Source organism: Leucopleurus acutus (genome assembly GCF_964270905.1).
Source record: "Leucopleurus acutus genome assembly, chromosome: 11".
NCBI classification, from domain to species: Eukaryota; Metazoa; Chordata; class Mammalia; order Artiodactyla; family Delphinidae; genus Leucopleurus; species Leucopleurus acutus.
Genome location: NC_139152.1, coordinates 19,443,116 through 19,462,353, shown reverse-complemented (window position 1 = coordinate 19,462,353; position 19,238 = coordinate 19,443,116). Strand labels below are relative to the sequence as shown.

At 34.7% G+C, this 19,238-nt stretch overlaps 1 protein-coding gene across 16 annotated transcripts in view; it reads left to right on the top strand.

The window, feature by feature from the left end:
* The window catches only part of SOX5 (SRY-box transcription factor 5), a 994,587-nt gene that overhangs the window by 888,790 nt on the left and 86,559 nt on the right, over nucleotides 1-19,238 (top strand). The window lies entirely within an intron of this gene.

Here is a 19,238-nt window from a genome sequence, read left to right as displayed (position 1 = left end):
GATAAGTAGACCAAATAAGCAGGTGCCTAAATGAGCACAACTTTATCCAGACATCCTAATTAAGACCTTTTTTAGCTCGGCAGAAGACATATTCCCATATATCCATGAATGTCAGTGCTAACTTTACCAGATGTCCAAGTGATTTTAGAAATTTTGTCTCTGGAGTTGGAAAGAATATCAATTAAATTATATTAAAGTTATCTTTCGTTAACTGTTTCAATCTTTGAATCAGCATCCTACTGCCCTAGTTTCTGTTGTTATGGACTTTATAGTTACACAGGTAATGGGAATAACAAATCATCCAATAATAGGATTAATCTCCCCTTGTGAGAAGTTTTATATTTTCCTTTGCCTGAAAGACTCAGTATGCCATTAAAGCCAAGTATAAAGCACTCATGCTTAATAAAATTAAGTTGTATTCATGAAAGTGCATTGTCATGACAGATGACCCTAGCCTATAAGGAAAATATAGTTTAAATTGCAGCATCAAGAGACAGTTACATCTGGTCAGCACAGAGAGTTGTCAGACCTGGTGGGGTTCTGAGAAACCAGTTGAGTCTCACAGGAGGAACTGAGACATACTGTGTTCTACAGAGGTTAATAACACCCATTCCTATTCTGCCTTTTCTCCGAAAGCTACAGTGTTAATGTCTGTTTCTTTGAGCTAGAAATAACCTTGGAAATAACCTGTTGGAGCCATGGGGACAATAAAAGTAACAACATTTGTTAGCTTTTGAAATCTGAGAAATAACTACAATACAAAGAAGTGGTTATAATAAGTAAAACTAAAAAGAGTAGTGGGATTAAAGGAAGAGGGAAGAATATCCAGCAATAGGTTTGAATGTGGAAAAGAGGAGTTTTAGAGATCTAAGCTGTCAGTTTTCAAAACAAATTAGACATTCTCATTTCCTTTCACCATTGGATTAGTGGTGAGAGGGAGCGAGGGCAAGTTTCAGGCATCTCCTATGTTTCATCGTAGAATTCTAGTAGAAGGTAGCTTTTTGTTAGGCAGCAGTCCAAACTTATTTTTCTGTAACGATAGTATTAGACTATTTGACACAAATTAAGTTTTATTTCTGCCCTTGTAATGTGATATCAGATTCCGTTAAAATTTAAAGATACAAAAAAATTTTTGATCAGAAAACAAGAAAAAAGACACCAAACATATTTGCTTTTGCCTCAACTATAATTTGATCTATAAATGGGATAAAGATATTTTGTGTAAGTGGCATTGTACCCATTAAAATAAATGAGTTTTGTTAGGATCTCAGTAAATCAGCACTGCAGTACAACAAGAAAACTAATAATCTTAACTCTTTCATGATAAGCCATTAGCTACTATTAAAACACAAACATGTAACCACACACACACACACACACACACACACACACACACAGACTTTTTTTGCTTATGATTAAAAAACAATTCTCAAACCCAAACACATATTCCAAATGCATGTCATGGCAGAGAATCTGGCTTTTCTTTTAGTGGACTTACTCTAACCTTTGCTAGGGTGCCTACACCAACCTACTTTTCTACTCCTATTCCTAACACTTTATTCACAGATCCCTAACCTTGACTTCACCTTTCCCCCAGCTGCAAAGGAGACCTGTAATACTCTCCCTCCCTTTGCATTAAAATAGCATCCAAATTCTTTTCTTCTCCACAAACCTTCCCAGACAGGTCAGAGAAAAGCTAACTACAATGCCTGGTCAGAAGTCTTATCTTAACCCTAACCCAGCATTCACCCCAATCTTGTGAACCTACTTCTGAGAAGTTTCATCTCAGTGGAGTATAATGTATGAGCCAGTTTTAATTTTCTCTATACTCTGCTTTGAATTAGACTGCTAAATCTCCGTTTTCCATCCCTTAATAATACCTGGAGGAGACTTCATCACTTTTGAGTCCCTTTCAGTTACTAAGATTCTCTTTCAATTATTGAGATTCAGTCCTAGGTTCTTATGCTAGGTTCTCTGGTAAGGCTTTCACACAAAGATTTCTCATTTAATTCTTATTACAACACTTTTTGCTATGTATTAATAACTCCATTTGACAAAGAAGGAATCTGGATCACAGAGTCCAAAATCCATGGTTTTAAGACAATTATACTTGCTTTTCTAAGTACAGGAGATTTTATTTTAAACTTTGGAGAAATTGCCCTTCTTAGGACATTTGCTAACTTAGTAACCTGCTAATACAATTATAACAATAATGCAGATTAATTGGTACTAATACAAATCCTCTATATACAATACTGAAGGAGACAGCAGGATTCATGATGGCTATCTACTTCACACTCTGCATTGTCTGTTTCATACCTCTTTACACAGATATATGTTAATTCAATCTTCTCCTTTTGAACATCTAGATCCAAGAAAGGACCCTATAAATATATTTCTACTCATGGTTGACTTTGTTTACCTACCATTTGTGTTTTCTTTTGAGATAATCATTTACATGCAATTGTTCACACTTGGATAATATTAAGTAAAACCAATAACCAGGGCCTTTATTAAAGAAGAAATAATGATTACAATTGTCTTAAAAGAAAAGCAGAATGACATGTTTTAAATTAAACCACTGTTTATTACTTTATCACTTCATGTTCCTGGATAAAATAATAAAATACTTACTATGCAAAAAAATACATAAAAAATCATCTTACTGTATACTTTTATGAGCAGTTAAAATAGTCTAAGCATTGTCAAACATTTATTTTTTATTTATATAGAGAAAATGGCTTAATGTGGATTTTGTATATAAAACATACAAATTAAAATGTTGTGCCCAGGCACCATTTTATTTCTTTCTTTTATAACAAAATATCTGTCCTTGTCTCCTCTGAGCTTTTTCCAGAGCTTTTAAGTCTTTCTGGAGCTTCAGATCCATATAGCCAACGATTTGTTGGCTACCAAGAGGAAACACAGACGTTACACGCATAATAAACTGACTACAAAATGGGCCTCACCAATTCTCTTCCTTGCCCCCAGACCTGTTCATTTTCTGGTCTTAGCAAATGGCTCAACCCCGGAAACCATGAGCACTATGTTCAACTTCCCTTCTTCCCTCTTCCTCTGGACCTATTCATTCATTATCTATCTATTCATTCTACCTACTAAATACATCAAGAATCCATCTGCTCCTTTGCACGATACTGTCACTCTGTGGGTCAGGCTACCCTCATTGCTTCCATAATTTACCACAGTAGCCCTGAGCTGGCCTTTCTTTCTTCATCTTGCCCCTTCAGTGCACTCTCTACTATGTGTTTGTCAGAATGATCTTTAAGATTTTAGAAAATCTGACCATGTCCTTCTCCTACTTAAATACTTTAAATTACACCTTGGTGTTTTCAAGTTCTCTCTCCCCTCTGGATCTTTACATGCGATGTTTTCTCTTTCGGGAACCCTACTACCCACCTTTTTTTACCAAGCAAACTCCTACTTATCCCTGAGGTTGCAAGTCAAAACCTCACTTTTTCAGGGAAGTTTTCATTGTCCCCAAGTCTTGATTAATGTAGGTCTTATATATGCTGGGAGCACACTGTATTTCCCCTCTCATAGCACTTATAGAATATGTTTTAAATCCTACTTTCTGGCTTCTACCAGATGGCAAAATCTATGAAATGACTGACTCACCATCATTTGCACTTAACCAATGCTTGAAATATTTAATGGACTCAGTAAATATCTATTAAATGAAAGGGTGAAGAATGAATCTTAAGATTACACTTAAGGGGCTTCCCTGGTGGCGCAGTGGTTGAGAGTCCGCCTGCCGATGCAAGGGACACGGGTTCGTGCCCTGGTCCGGGAAGATCCCACATGTCGCAGAGCGGCTGGGCCCGTGAGCCATGGCCGCTGAGCCTGCGTGTCCGGAGCCTGTGCTCCGCAACGGGAGAAGCCACAACAGTGAGAGGCCCGCGTACCGCAAAAAAAAAAAAAAAAAAAAGGTTACACTTAAAATAAATTATCTATTTTTGTTAACTAGCTAGTCTTCTTTGAAATAGCGGAATTAAGCTGAATATTAATGATTAATTTCCTATATAAATTAATTTTCATCCTTATGAAAACACTACGTACCTGTTACCACATTTGGCACTACAGTATTTTAAAATTATGTTTATGATAGTTCTGCTCCACACTACCTCGTTCAGTGTGCTGCGACTACACTAGACTCTTTTCTGTCCCTTGACTCGCCGAAGTATGCTCCCACCTTAGAGTTTGGCATTACCTGTCCCTCTGCCTGGAAGGCTAATTCACCTCATTCAAGAATCTGCTCTAATGTCATCTCTCCTAGACCTAGTCTAACTAACCGCTTGAAATCATAAAATAACCCTCCCAGAGGTACCACACTTCCTATTCTTCTGCTTTTTTTCTATAGCACTAGTCATCTTCAAACATACTGTATAACTTACATATTATGTTCCTTATTTATTGTCTGCCTGTTTCAAATATTCTCTAAACTCCACCAGAGCAGGGAGTGTCATTTTGTTGTTGTTGTTGTCCAATAATGTATCATAATGTATCTCACGTGCTGGGGGCGGGGAATGCCTAGCAAGTAGCTGGTGCTCAGTACCTAGGAATAAAATGAAGAAACTGTCATGAGCTAACGGTCATAATCATTTTAAATAAAATAACAAAGCAGTGTATGATTAATTTCTGCAATAAATTATATTAATTTAAATACCAGGGAACATTATATTTTTAACCCTTTTTAAAAGATTCTTAGCATATGAGAAATCTGTAGCTCTATCTCTTCTGCTCCTTCTTCCCTTTATCTTATTTGTAACCTTGGGCTGCTGCATAAAGAATGCGTTTTAGCATTTATTACAGTTTGTGTAATTCCTTTAAAGTTATAATTTGCAACAAAATAAAAAAGACCAGACGTTTCAACATTAGTTTATTCCTATGTTGTTCGTTAACGGATGTACAGGCGTAGATGAGACTATGAATTGATAGAGGTACTTTTGACTCAGTATGCCTCACCTTGCCAATACAACACTAAAGGAAATTATTTCTAAATAATGGAACGGTATATTATCAAAATACAGTAACTAGCCACTTAGCAGTCTCACATACTGTTTACCCCCTTCTCTTTTTTCCTCCTCTTCTCTTTTTTTCTTTCCCCTTCCTCTTCAAACTACTTATTTTTCTTCCAAGAGCCAAGGATGCCTTTTGATATTTGTTCTCCTAATATTGTCTCTTTTTAAAGGAGGGAGATTAACTTATACAGAAAACTAATCTAGCTTCATTTCAATATGAAGAAGTGAGTCTAATTATTTAAGCAAAATAACTTACACTTTGAATCTTTTGGATATTTGTGACTAGATAAAATCAGCTAAGCAAATTGTCTGTTTCTAATTAATGAAAGCAAATGATGGCAGCAGTCCATCTAACATTTATTTCTCATATTCATTGTCATTAATTTGCATTTTACTTAATGGGCATCGTGAACTTTTTAATAGTAAGATTTGTAGTGTATCCTATTTCTGTTTTTTAACAAGGCTTCTAAGATTGGAAATTAAAAGGAAATATTTATCCACTTATTTCTCACTTTATAAATACTGTATTTGTGTTGGCCAAAGATGGTTGCCACCTGTTCTACCTATAGGAAGCCAAAAATGTCAACTCCAACCAATGATTAATAGTGATAAGCAGGGGAAAAAAAGATTGAAATTCTTTCTGGATGGTCATATTTTAGTCAACTAAGCAAGTAGCTTTCATTCAAGAATTTTTATTGAATTAATTCACCTTTTACTGATTTTAGTAGGATTATTTTTAAAATGCATAATAATATTTTTGGAATAAAGACTCAAAATTGCAAATTGTCATAAATGAAATCACATAGGGCTACAGTTCCAGCAACCAGTAATATCAATAACATGAATCCTCTGGGATAGAGAATATGATAGATGACATGTGATCACAGGAGAGAATGAATTATACAAAATATCAACTAAAATCAATCATTTTTCCTAGCTATCAAAGGTACATGGAAGTCATAGTGGAAATGGCTTCAGTTTCTATCTGATAGAGAGTAACATCAAGGTAGATGTAGATGAAAAAATGAAGTTCATCTTTTTATCAACCTCCTGCCATTCTCTGAAGGAGGTCAATAATTATGACAGGACACAGATAAATGTTTCATATTTCCCAGAGCCTTGTAGGTGAGCATGGCTTTATGTGTCTGGCCAAGAGAAACCCCTAGAAAATCAATAACGAGGAAATAACCATGTGGAGAGGTCTAGATATGAGGCTTTTTACCTTCTTATTGAAGGATGAATACTTACAAGGATGAATACCTGTAAAATATTCATCTTTACCTACCTAGACACTCTACTATTCAGTTTAACTCTTACGTCACAGTTATTTCCATACAGCGTGAAAAATGATCAACTGCTCAACATTTCAGTCGCAACCCTGGTGTGTTGTTTGCTCTCAGACTTCTGTCTGCGTGAGTGAGTTTTCTTGCAGGTTAAAAGAATGAATTCCCTCTTTTCCTCTCTCTTCGACCCTGAGCCTGCAGGGCAGACAGACAGAAGCACACATATGATTAAGACAGCACAGCTGCAAGTGTGAGTCATTTGCATATGTATTAATAGAGGCAAAAAAAAAAAACCCTCAACAACAATTAAATTATATACAGAGACATTCTGCATACTAAAGAACATATGCAAATAGGCCTGAAAAAGTGCAGCCAACATTTTCTCTGACTTTTCCAGGCCCATATGGGCTAGAGTCAGAACCCAGCAGTGTTCAAGAATCTCCTTTAAGGAAAAACCTAGTAGGAACTACTTCCACAGTTATTACCACCCCTAGGGTTCCCGGGAGCTGTTTGACATTTGGGCAATGGAGACAGTACCGGCAGTGTCTTTTTCATGCTATTTCTGTATTTCCTTGTTTCCAGCCGCTTCATGTTGTCTCATTACGTGCTAACAGAGACATCAGTACACGTGTGCTTTTCCACACTACCCATTTTTATTGTAATTACCAATCAAATGGTAAAGTTTAAAATTGTATTTGAAGTTCTCCCATTGCCTGCACTAAAGTAATATAAACTATTTATCAGTGCCAGGTTTCCTGGTCGCAAGTTCATGCCCATTCCTCAATGGCATTCTGTGTTCTCTTAATCAAAACATGCTTAGGTTACTCTAAAATGTTTCTAGGCTAATTGCTATACATAAAAGGATTGCTAGGCTCAAGGCCAACAGTAGATGCAATCCTAGGAACAATACCAGTTTACTGTAATTTTAAAAGTATACAGGTTTTTCATTTTATCAAGAAAAACAGAACTACTCAGTTCTCTGGTCTTGGCTATATATAAGAAAGGAGAGAAACTAATATTCTTCAGATTCACAGATTGTATTTATATTAGAAATTTGTCATTCAACCTAATTGCCAGTTTAGTTTATATTACTAGTATCCTTTAATTTATTCAAGGAATGTCTTACGAAGACAAATGCAATCTTAGGAGTAAAATTCTACGTAAGTAAAGGTTATCACCCTAATAGAACCAATAAGAATCTTGAGCCTAAAGAACCCAAATGAAGACAGATGCTCCTTAAGAGAAACAAACTCTGGTTGTGGTACCAGAAAACTGTTGAATATTATCCACGAATATTATCCATTATTTGTATGGCTAAATCTCAAAGCATGCAGCTGGAATATATAAATTATATTACATATAACTGTTAAACCTAGGGCGGAAGTCTTCGTAGTTAATTATATACAGGAAAACTTAGTCTCTCAGCAGGGGATAATTAGAGGGAAAATAACATAGACTAAAGCAAAAAATTTTATTATTAAGACATTATCTTTAGATTAATATTTTAAGAGGCACTGTTATTTAGCGAGAGGTTAAAAGGATGGTACCTGCAGCCATCTGTGCCTTAACTCATGGTTCTGCTATTTACTAGCTCTGTGATTTGGGGCAAGTTACCTAACCTCTCCATTCCATAGTTTTCTTGTCTGTAAATTATGGATATACATGATATCTTATTGTGAGAATTAAATGAGATAATATACATCAAGTTCTTAGAGCAATAAAAGTATTAATTACAATTTATGAAATACTATGTCCTAGGTAATAATAAATGCTTGGTATTATTAGTTGATTAATAAATGTTATTAGCTGGTAATTTTTTATAGCTTAAAGGCAATCTTGCAAGTGAGGACTTGGCAGACTCTTCTTATGTGGATTTATTTTGCAGTTCAGCATCTAAAGCAAGTTAGTAAAATTGAGGCACATTGTCTTATTCATAAGGAAACAATTTTTTTCCCCTGTGTGGTATAATTTTAAGCCCCATCACAAGAATCTATAGGAGGCAATGAGTTTAATTATCCAAAAAAAAAAAAAGCCCAAGTAGTTATTTAGGAGCATAGTGTTCTAAATTTTGCTATTGCTCACTCTTTATCTCAATATTTATATCTATAAAATGAAAATAATGCCTCCTGTCAAGTCCTGTTTTTCCTTGAATGTAATGCAAATTAATTGTCTCTATGAGCTGCTGGCAACTATTCTAAATGAATAGCTTATAAAGTTTAAAATAAGTTATTTACGTAGATGCTTTTAGCGTAATAACATATTTTAAAATAAATAATATAAAATATTATTTTATATAAAATATTTTCTGATATAACCCTTCAAAACATACTCTTCTTCTAACTATATTAGTAGAATATACACCAAGACATCTTACCTCTTATCCTACTCCTTTATTGTAGAGCTAAACTGTTTCTCATAGAAATTTGAGAAAATTTATAAACTTTTCATTACTTCCTTTAAGGAAATAGTTCCTATGTTTTCAAACTTTAATGTGGAAGCGAATTATTTTATAAACCCCATAGTATCCCAGAAATTTTATTTACTCAGCAAATACTTATTCTTCGTAAGTGACTAAGCTAAGCATCATAAGGAATGCAAAGATGAATTAGTTAAGAATCCCTGATGGACCATAAAGGAGCTTGAAATTTAAGAGAATGAATGGAGTGTGAAAGTGGAATAGAATTTGAAGAAATTCATACAACCTCCTGTCCTAACAAGTCTATTTGAAATAAAAAGGACCTCAGAGACCTTTAAAAGCAGTTGTTTCAAACTGTTCACAGGAGTCTGAGTGGCTCCAATCGCCACCAAACAGTACCATTCACTTTTATTTGTTTTATAGATTGAGTTCTACTGGCTGAGATTGTTTGAATAAAAGATTCTGCTGCTAAAATAAAATTTAAAAATCATTCTTCTATTCCAACTCTTGAATTTTACTGATGAGGCAATTTAGACTTTAAGTAGTGACCTGGCTAAATCAGTATTAACAGAAGTGTGCCTATAATCCTAGCAGCTGAAAGCTAAATCTAGCTTCTTCCTATTTTTCCATGGTATCCTTACAAATATTTAAATGCATATATTCATATATATTACTTTTAAGTTGTTTTGTGTAAAAAGAGGGGAGAAAAATTGCTATTTTTGCATTTAGACTTAAATTAAGGATGAATAAAACAATAGATAGGATTTGCATATTAGTAACAATGGCAACCTTCTGAATTGCTTTCATTTTGCTGAGTTCACTGATTGTGCTCTGTGAATTAATTCTTTTGTGAAAAGCTATTGAAAGATCAAGGAATTCAGAAAACAAAACAACAGAGAAGTGTGCTGTTTCATATCTATTTGTTCATAAAAGGTTCAAAGTGAGATTGTTTACATCACAAATCTTGTTGATATTTTATTTGCTTCTTAGAAGAAAGATAGTATTCAAAAGTTGATTATATAATCATGCAGATAAGATTTTGCAGTGATGAATGAAATGTTCTGAGAGAAAGACCAAGGAGAAAAAACCATGTTACAATTTTGAGCTACATTTGGTTGGCAGGTGACTTTGCAAGATTTGAAAATAGAGCCCTATTCGCTTCCTTCAGATAAAAAGCTTAAGCCAGCCCAGCATATTTCAGATTTGCTGTTTCCTGTGGAAGTTTCTCAGTATTGTCCTGCCAAACTTATGGCGTGAAAAGAAAGGGGAGGAGGGAAAGGAATCCTTAATTATTCCATCTTTCTTAATCCTGACCTTTCCCTTAATGCCATACCCCCTTTTCTTACCCAGCGGCTTCTTGGATAAAGGAAGGAGACAGGAAGAAATGGAGGAACAGACTCAAAGTATGCTCCCCAATGATTTGGTACAATGAGCATTGGGCCAGCAGAGTTAATACCTCCAACAGGGAAATTGCAACAGTGTTCTCTCTTGCTTTTGCCATTCTAGAACTTCTTCAATGTAAAATGAAAAAAGTAATCTTGATAGTTAAAATTACAATTACTTCCTTTTTGGAATGAGGCAGAACTGCAGAAAATTCTGTCCCTCCATCTATAATAGTTGCTTTAAGATACGTTTCAATCTGAAAGTTGACTATACTGTGCTCTACTATACTGTGCTCTAGTCTATACAGCTCCGTACAGATATGACTAGCTTTCCCCTGAATTTAGTTCTTCGGTTTTCAAGGAATCTTAAATTGTTAGTAATAGTACAGTTAAAACATTTGGTTAACATATAGAAGATAAGCCATGACATTTAACTAAACAATAATAAAAAAAAAAAAGCAAAGGCCCTTAAAAGTTTTTCATTTTTATTCTCTTCTTGATTTGATTCATCTTGCATCTGGTTTCTTTCCAGAGGAATTTTAAGTTTGGATGTTTTAGTGTCACCTTAGACACAAGCTAGCATTAAATGCAGTATGAAACTATAAAATATATAGTTTTCATAGGCTCAGTCTTTGCACTGTAACCATCTAATCATTTATTGGTACAGTAGTACAGTAATCCGTTAGATGACCTGATGACTTATGCTTTTTCTTTTCTTTCTTTAAAGCATGTTTGTCAGTTTGTAAAAAACATTAAAAAATTGTTTTTAATTGTTTTAAAGTAAATCTTACAAATAAATGATATTTAAATGGAACTTATAGTATGATGGGTTATGAGCTTGAGCTCTCCTGAATACCTCTTAGTCTCAGTTTCTTCCCTTGTGAAATGTGATAATTTTGTTCCTACATGATAAAGCTGTTGTGAGGATTAAATGAGATAGTATGTACAATATGCTTAGTATAGCGTAAGCATTCAGCCATCATTAGCTGCTATCATCCTTGTCGTTATATCCTGTATTCAGGGATTTCTCCACTGTCAGAAATGAGCCTAAAAAATTCTTCCATATTTCAAGTTAGCAAGTATTTTTCTAAGAAATAGCAATTATGTTCTATAGTACAGAGGTGTATGGCAAATTGAGAAATCCATCTCAATTTAATTTGGGATTGAATGCACTCTTTGAGAGCCATTCCCCCATGTTTAATGCAAGCCGAAAGTCTTTATGAAAGTAAAATATGCTTTCAATATAAAAACCTTTGTTCTACATGTAAGACTACACAAAAAAACTGTTTCAATTCTTCCTAAAAACGAAGAGAATGTATCTCCCTATTTCTTTCCATTCCATAGGAGTTACTAGAGCATCTTTGCTTTTATGACATTGACAATTATTTGTGAATGGAACAAACTTTTCCCTTTGAAGAGAAAGCTCTATGTTATTGGAAAATTACAGTGTTTTATTGTAATGGGGAGAGTTTTACAGCAGGGCTGGATGGTTAGGGCATAATAAAGGCATGCAAAGCTGTTGGTATATCATGATCCCTCTAACTTCCCAAACTGTTCAACAAATAAGGGATTAACAAATAAGGGTCCTGCTCTCAACTTGCTTCTGAAGTGATATGTGAGTCTGGTCTCAAGTCATTTAATCTGGCCAGCTCTCAAGTTTTCTTGTTTTTAAAATACAGATAAGTATAGCTGTTCTACCTATATATCATGGAGGAAGGGAGGAAACAAAGCACTATGAAAGTAACCACGAGCCTCAGAAATCCCCAGAAGGAGTCTTTGCACCTTACAAGTGGACTTCTCTGATTCCTGATACATTTATTCATGTACTGTCAAAGAAAATATGAGAGAAGGGTGCTGAAGTAACCATTGGCCTGACGCATTCAAAGGAAATGCTTTAGAAACCTGAAAATAGTCAAGCTAGCACTGAAGATCTAATTAGGCAAGAAATAGGAAGTTTCATTATTCCTATTACATCTCCATGGAAGGAGAAGGAAGATGAGCAGGTCAGACCAGGGCTAGACTACCCAATAGACAACCTAACAACATGCTTACACCCAGGAAAAGAAGGGCTATGTGGAAATAAATAAATAAGTAACAATTTGACATGAAACAGCTTCACAGCAGTAATCAGAATGCTGTGTTATTTTGAAGTACACAGCCAACTGGTTGGGCACTATAAACTTTTTAATCCTTAAGGATGCTAAATATTTAAAAACAGGAAGCTACTTCTAAAAATCTACCTCTGTTCCTATTGAAAATCTTTTTCTCTCTCTCTCTTTTACTTTTGTGTCTTCCTTTTTTCCCCTCTTTCTTTAACTTTTCCTCTCTACATTTTTAGTTGCCCCCTCTGTTAATCCTTCTCTACAAGTCTTCCCCTTTTCTCTATTCTTCAGTTTTTCCCTCCTCTCTCTTGTTCTCCAAAATCTGGGACTCTAGCTACTTTTTTATGCTCCCACAATAGTGAAAAATGGAGGTACTATCTCCTTTAGAACTATTTGCTTATTAGTTAAACAATTATAATAGCAATCCAGATATGAGCAGATGAGTGAAGAGTTTTAATTGGGAATACCAAAATGGCAAGGATTGAGGCTATCAGAGGAAAATATATCTGGGCCTTTTTTTATCCGTCCAAATAGATTTGATAACATTCTAAATGCTCTTAGAAGATACTAGCCTAGAGATATTTTCATCCATAATACATCTTCTCTATTAATAAAGCCAATAATGCCATGAACACATCAATGATGGAGGCTTTCATTGAGACCATAACACTAATAACAGTCTGATTTTCACCCACTCTCCAGAGATTAGGAAAAAAGTGTGAGTTCTCTTGGAAAAGAAAAACAAAGAGGTGGAAACAGTTCTTTATTTTTATACTGAGAAAGAACTGCACAATTGGTTTCTTAGCATCAGCTGAAATGGAGAGAATTGCTTTTCACCTTGTTTGTTTAATAGTCTACTATCAGTATTTTATAGTCTTGTTATCTCAGATCATGGGTGGTGACCCCTGGCTACCTGCTCTCCTGCACACTTACACCATTTAGTGTCCATTCTTTATACATATATGGACATATTAGAGATACAGCTCAGTGCTCTGTCATGACCTAGATGGCTGGGATGGGGTGGTGGGAGGGAGGTCCAAGAGGGAGGGGATAATATGTACACATATAGCTGATTCATTTCATTGTACAGCAGAAACTAGCACAACATTGTAAAGCAATTATACTCCAATTAAAAAAAAAAAAGAGTAAAGCCAGAAAAAAAAGATCAAGTCTAAATGTTGCAGTGTTTTTTAAAATCTTTATAATTTACAGTGTTAGCAAATCCCACTATTCCTGATATTTTCTTGGGAAGGAAGGTCAAAATGTTTAAGAATTATAAGTCAGAGTTGTTGAATAAGATACTTTTTTCGTATGTGTGATTGTATTTTTTACTTTTTAATTTATAAAAATAACATGCAGTAAATTTGACTATATTTGGGTTATACAGTTCTTTGAGTTTTAACCACCACCACCATCAGGACGCAAGACAGTTCTATTACCCCCCAAATTCCCTTGGTCTCTTTGACCACCTAGGAAAGGAATTCTCTTATCTCCTGCCCAGGAAGTCTCAGCCTGGCTGGCAGGACAGCTGAAGCCAAGAGAAGCCAGCTCTCTTACGGTTCAATAGCTGTTCTTTCACTCCCTCCATTTTAATATGGCTTTCTGCTCTGTCTACTGTCCTTGAATCCAATATTTCTTAGTTCATACTCAAGAGAAAAAACATTTGTTTTTTTCTTTATATTAATTTCTCGTCTTACTTTGTTGGAGTAATGGCTTAAGTATTTATTTTCTGCTTTTAAATTTATTTTCAAATTTTTGATTGTGACCCAAAACTTGCAAGTTTTTATTACTCTTACATATATTTATTTTTATTGTAGTAAAATATACATGGCATAAAATTTGCCATTTTAACCATTTTTAAGGGTACAGTTCCATGGCATTAAGTACATTCACGTGTTGTACTACCATCACCACTACTCATCTCCAGAACTCCTTCATCATTTCAATCTGAAAGTCCATACCCATTAAACAGTAACTTCTGATTTTCTCATACCCCTAGCCCCTGATATAACTACTATTCTCCTTTTTGTCTCTATGAATTATCTATTCAAGATACCTCGTTATAAGTGGACTCCTACAGTATTTGGCCTTTTGTGTCTGGATTATTCATTTAGCACAGTGTCTTCAAGGTTCATCCATGTTGTAGCATGTATCAGAATTTCCTTCCTTTTTAAAGCTGAGTAATATTCTATTGTTTGTCAGTTCATCTGTTGGTACATATTTGGGCTTTTGTCTATTGTGAATAATGTTGCTGTGAACATGGATGTACAAGTAGCTGTTCTAGTCCCTGCTTTCAAGTATTTTGGGTATATCCCCAGAAACAGGACTGCTGGATCATATTGTAATTCTATGTTTAATTTTTTGAGGGACCGACATAATGTTTTCTAGAGACTTCACTGTCTTACATTTCTACCAGCAATGCACAAGGGTCCCAATTTCTCCACATCCTCATGAACATTTGGTATTTTCTGTGTTTTTTGTTTGTTTGTTTTGATAATAGCCATCCTAATGGGTTTGAGGTGGTATCGCATTGTGATTTTGGTTTGCACTTCCCTAATGGGTTGTAATGTTGAGCATCTTTTCATGTGCTTTATTAGCCATTTCTATATCTTCTTTAGAGAAAGGAGAGTAAGAGCCTTTTAATTGATTCCTGAATAATGTTTGCCTTTTCATTTTTCTCACTTTAGGTGGGCCTTTCATTAATATTTGTTGACTGAAAGAGGGATAATTGAACAAATGAGTAAAAGAATAAGTACTGTTTCCCATTACCATACAGAGCATTTCAGTCTCAGTAACCACTAGATTTGCTACCCGGGGCAGGTTCCTTAACTTTGCTAGGCTACATTTTCATAATCTGTAAATGGGGATATTAATACCTGCCCCACTGGATTGTTATGCAGCTTAAATGCTATGCAAAATACTTTTGAAACAGTGACATGTCAACATGAAATTAAAATTTGCTAATAAAAATGTTAATATTTATAATTATCTGTTTAAGTTTTATAATACTTAAATGCTGAGTGTTTCTTTGCTGTTCATATATTAGGAGTACCCTCTTAAAATAATATGAAAAATCTTTTTAAAAGTGTAAGCTTCACATGAACTAGCTCAGTATCTTTCAAGAGATATTTGTTGACTCAACTAAAGAATGGTGAACGAATGCACATTTGCACACACACAGTTTTAAGTTGCCTTTGACCAGTGTGGCTTTTCTCATTACAAACAGTGAATCCAAAATACTGTGTTGCCTCAAACTCTATTGGATTGATATTTAAAAAACCGTTAAGTCTCTGGTGAAGTATTGAGTTAAAGGGAAAGAGTAAGAGTTGGGTTTTGTTTTGTTTTTTGTTTTGATGTCTTAAAATAATAAATTATAGGTGATTTTATCTGAATTTTGTGTCTGACTTTTTTCTGATTAATTCTATTGCATTAGTAACACCATATCTCTTATTCTCAGTTGATAAAATAATAGTAATAATATTTACTAATTAAATTGATAAGACTGTGATGTGGCGTTTATAGAGGGTTTTGTGAATCTTTCATTAAAGTTTGTGGAAAGTGTGACATACTAGAAAAGTACTGGATCAATGGTAAGTCAATTTGATGTTGATATACTTTAATGGGAAAATCTTCCCAATTATGTGAGAGGAAACACTAATAAAAAATATATGTTTCCTATACTAAACTATTTTCACTTTAAATCAGATTGACTTTATCTTCATTTTTTAAATCATCCTTTTAATTTTTAAGCTGGCTGAGATTTGAGGCTGGTGTTCACATATTGATTTCAACCAAACATCCAAGTGTAGGATCAGAAGAAGAATAAAAGATGGTCCAGATAAAAAAGAGAAATGTTAGATTTTTTTAAAAGAGCTAATTTGTCACTTCATTCATTGAATATGAACTGAATAGACTTCTAACCCTTAAAATACTTTTTTTTCCTCTTTTTATTGCCTGGAATCTTAAGAGCTTTATCATTTGCAGTCATAAAATGAAAATATACACCAAACCCTCAAAGGGCAAGTATGAAATTAAATTATATTTGGGCAGCTGTAACCTTTTAAAACGATCAGATTCCAGTTAATGTATTTCTTCCTGTTCCAAGTGCTGCCATGGTGTTTGATGGTGGGAAGCAGTCCAAAGGGCATTGGGAGATAATAAATTCACTGTAAATTTCACCCCAAGGCATGTCTCGATACACCAAGGCCTCCATTTAGCAAGGCTGACCTAAAACTCTTGTCACATCCAAAGGTCATTTAGGTTGGGGTTGGTGTGTCCCATCTATCTTTCCTTGATGTAAAGAGTGACAGTTGAAACAGGACTGAGCTCATAAACAGTCATCTGGATATGAAAAAGAAGCTAGCTTTGGAATAGGTGGGGAAAGTGAAGAGAGAACTATCTTTTACAGTAGGACTGGCAAATACTGTGCTTTTTGCAAAGTCAGTGAAGTGTCGACACGATCTCGTAGCTGCTGTTTCAGAGCAGCCATTACTTTGAAAGGGGCATTACTGGATTTGGTTGATTTAGAATCAGGTGCTTTTTCTCCTTGCTTTATATTTCTTTGCCAAAGCCTAGGGTGATTTTTAGTAAGTATTTTTTAGAAGAACGTAATATTTCCAATCTCCTTTTACTTTAAAATAATATTCCTTCCCCCATTTAAATCTTTTCTCTTCAGTTAATTTACAAGATGAACCAACACATGTGAACAAATTAGGAGAAAAATTGTTTTAAAGAAATGGAGCTTAATGTGGTACTGGCATATAGCAATTTTTCTATTGCCCACTTAGTCATATACTTTTTTGTGTGGTAAAATATAGAGAACAGTAAAATGAATCATTTTAACCATTTTTAAGTATACAATTCAGTAACATTAAATTCCTTCACAGTGTTGTGTACCCACCAACAATATTTATTTCCAGAACTTTTTAATCATCCCATGGAAACTCTGTACCCATTAAATAATAACTCCCCATTCCCCATTCCCCCCCGCCTTGCCTCAGCCCCTGGTAACTTCTATTCCACTTTCTGTCTCTATGAATTTGCCTACTCTGTGTGCCTCATATAAGCGAAGCATACAATATCCATCCTTTTGTGTCTGGCTGATTTCACTTAGTATAATGTTTTCAAGGCTCATCAGTGTTGTAGCATGTATCTCTCAGTCATTACTTTTAAGAATGACTTCAGTTCTTTCAAAGACAATATTTTAAAATGTTAAGAATCAGGGATATATAAATTACCAATTATAATAACCATAAGTAATATATAGTGTCATATGGAGAAATATTAGATAACTACTGGACAGATATAACAGAAGATTTAAGTCTTATAATTTTTCTTGGGGAAAAACATTAAAATTCTTTTCATTAAGGCAGAGATCTCTGTTCATTGATGTGCTCTAAGTGTCTAGAATAGTGCTTGGGGCGTAATAGGTGCCCAAATAAATAAATATTGAATGAATCAATCAATTTAAGTCAGGAAAACAGGAGTTACAACTGATTATTTCTGTGAACTACTTTGATGATATATGAGAAATATGTCCTGCACAATTGAAAAGGAAGACTTTTGTGATCAGAGGAGCTAATGAAATTCGAAATACACTCTAAATGCCAGGTGTATTTTTGTTATTTTAATTGATTTAAGAGTAATATGTGATTTGGGTAGTGCAAATAGTAGCCAATTTTAAATACGTTTTTCTTATATTTTTTTAAATGGTCTAGAAAAATCAAGGAATTGAAGCAAAATACAGTTTTTAAAATATAATTAAATTCTTAGTGTAAATTATATGGAAAAGAGCAAATATTTAAATAAGGATGAGACTCAAAATGTTGAAAATTTTATATCCAGATTTATTCTATAATTGATTTTGAATCAATTTTAAATCATGTAAAAAAAAGTGATTAGGTCAACATCATTCTAGGTAAAAGTGGGTTATAGGTGAACCAAATCCTTCCAATCAGTTCTTCATATTATTGTATATCGAGACTAACCTTGTGGAAATGCAAATCTTGTTACGTCATTCCTCTTCTTGAACTGTTCTAGCTTCCCATCTACCTTTCCAAACACCTCTCACAGTACACTGGAGCCTCACTGACCTTCTTCCAAGGCCCTGTATTTGTCTTGTTCTCTTCTACCACAAGGTTCGCCTGCCAATACTCCGTCCTGCTCCATGTATGTAGTTACGTCATCTCATCCTTCTGATTTCTAACTAATCATATTTATTGGGAAGCCTTTCCTGGTCTGTCTGACCATATTATAGCTCTCTCTTAAATGTTTTCCCAGAGCCATGAGTTGAGAAGAAAACCAAACTGAGACAATATTTACTGGCAGTGGCCAAGTGGAAGGAGGAGGATGAAAATGCTAGGAAAAATGTTCTCGGGTACTTCTCAATTCCTTCCTGCCCTACATCTGCAGTAATGTAGTTACTATCAGAAGAGCCCAGTCTCTGTCAGAAGTACTATTAAAACTGCCCTCCCCAGGCTTGTTCATCTCTTTGCTCCAAAGCCCCAGACCCTACTACTATATGAGAATGACCGGAAAAGAGCTTCATAAGGCATAAAGGTTAAGAGTTATAAACTCTATTAAAAGACTTGGATTTTAACCTCAGCTTACCTGTGTGACTTCGGACAAATGACTTTTTCTTTCTCTGTGCTTTAGTGTCCTCCTCCACAAAATAATAATGTATTTCCTAAGGTTGTTGAGAAGGTTCAGAGAGATATGGCCTGGGCCTGGCACACAGTAAGCTTCCTGTAAACTCTAGCTACTATGATTATTTTTGCTGCTGCCGTTATCGTCCTATATCCAATTTCTCTTGAAATTGAGATTAATTCATCTTAATGTTATGTACTCAAATAACCAACACTACTTAATATGCAATATTTCCTTAATCGTAATGGTTTACAATGAAAGAAATGAAGGAAAACATAAGGGGGAAATCCATAGGAAGAAGTCCTTTTAAATTTAACCCATCACATGTGCTGTCTATTAGTACTAGCAGTACAACTAAAGAAAAAAAAAAT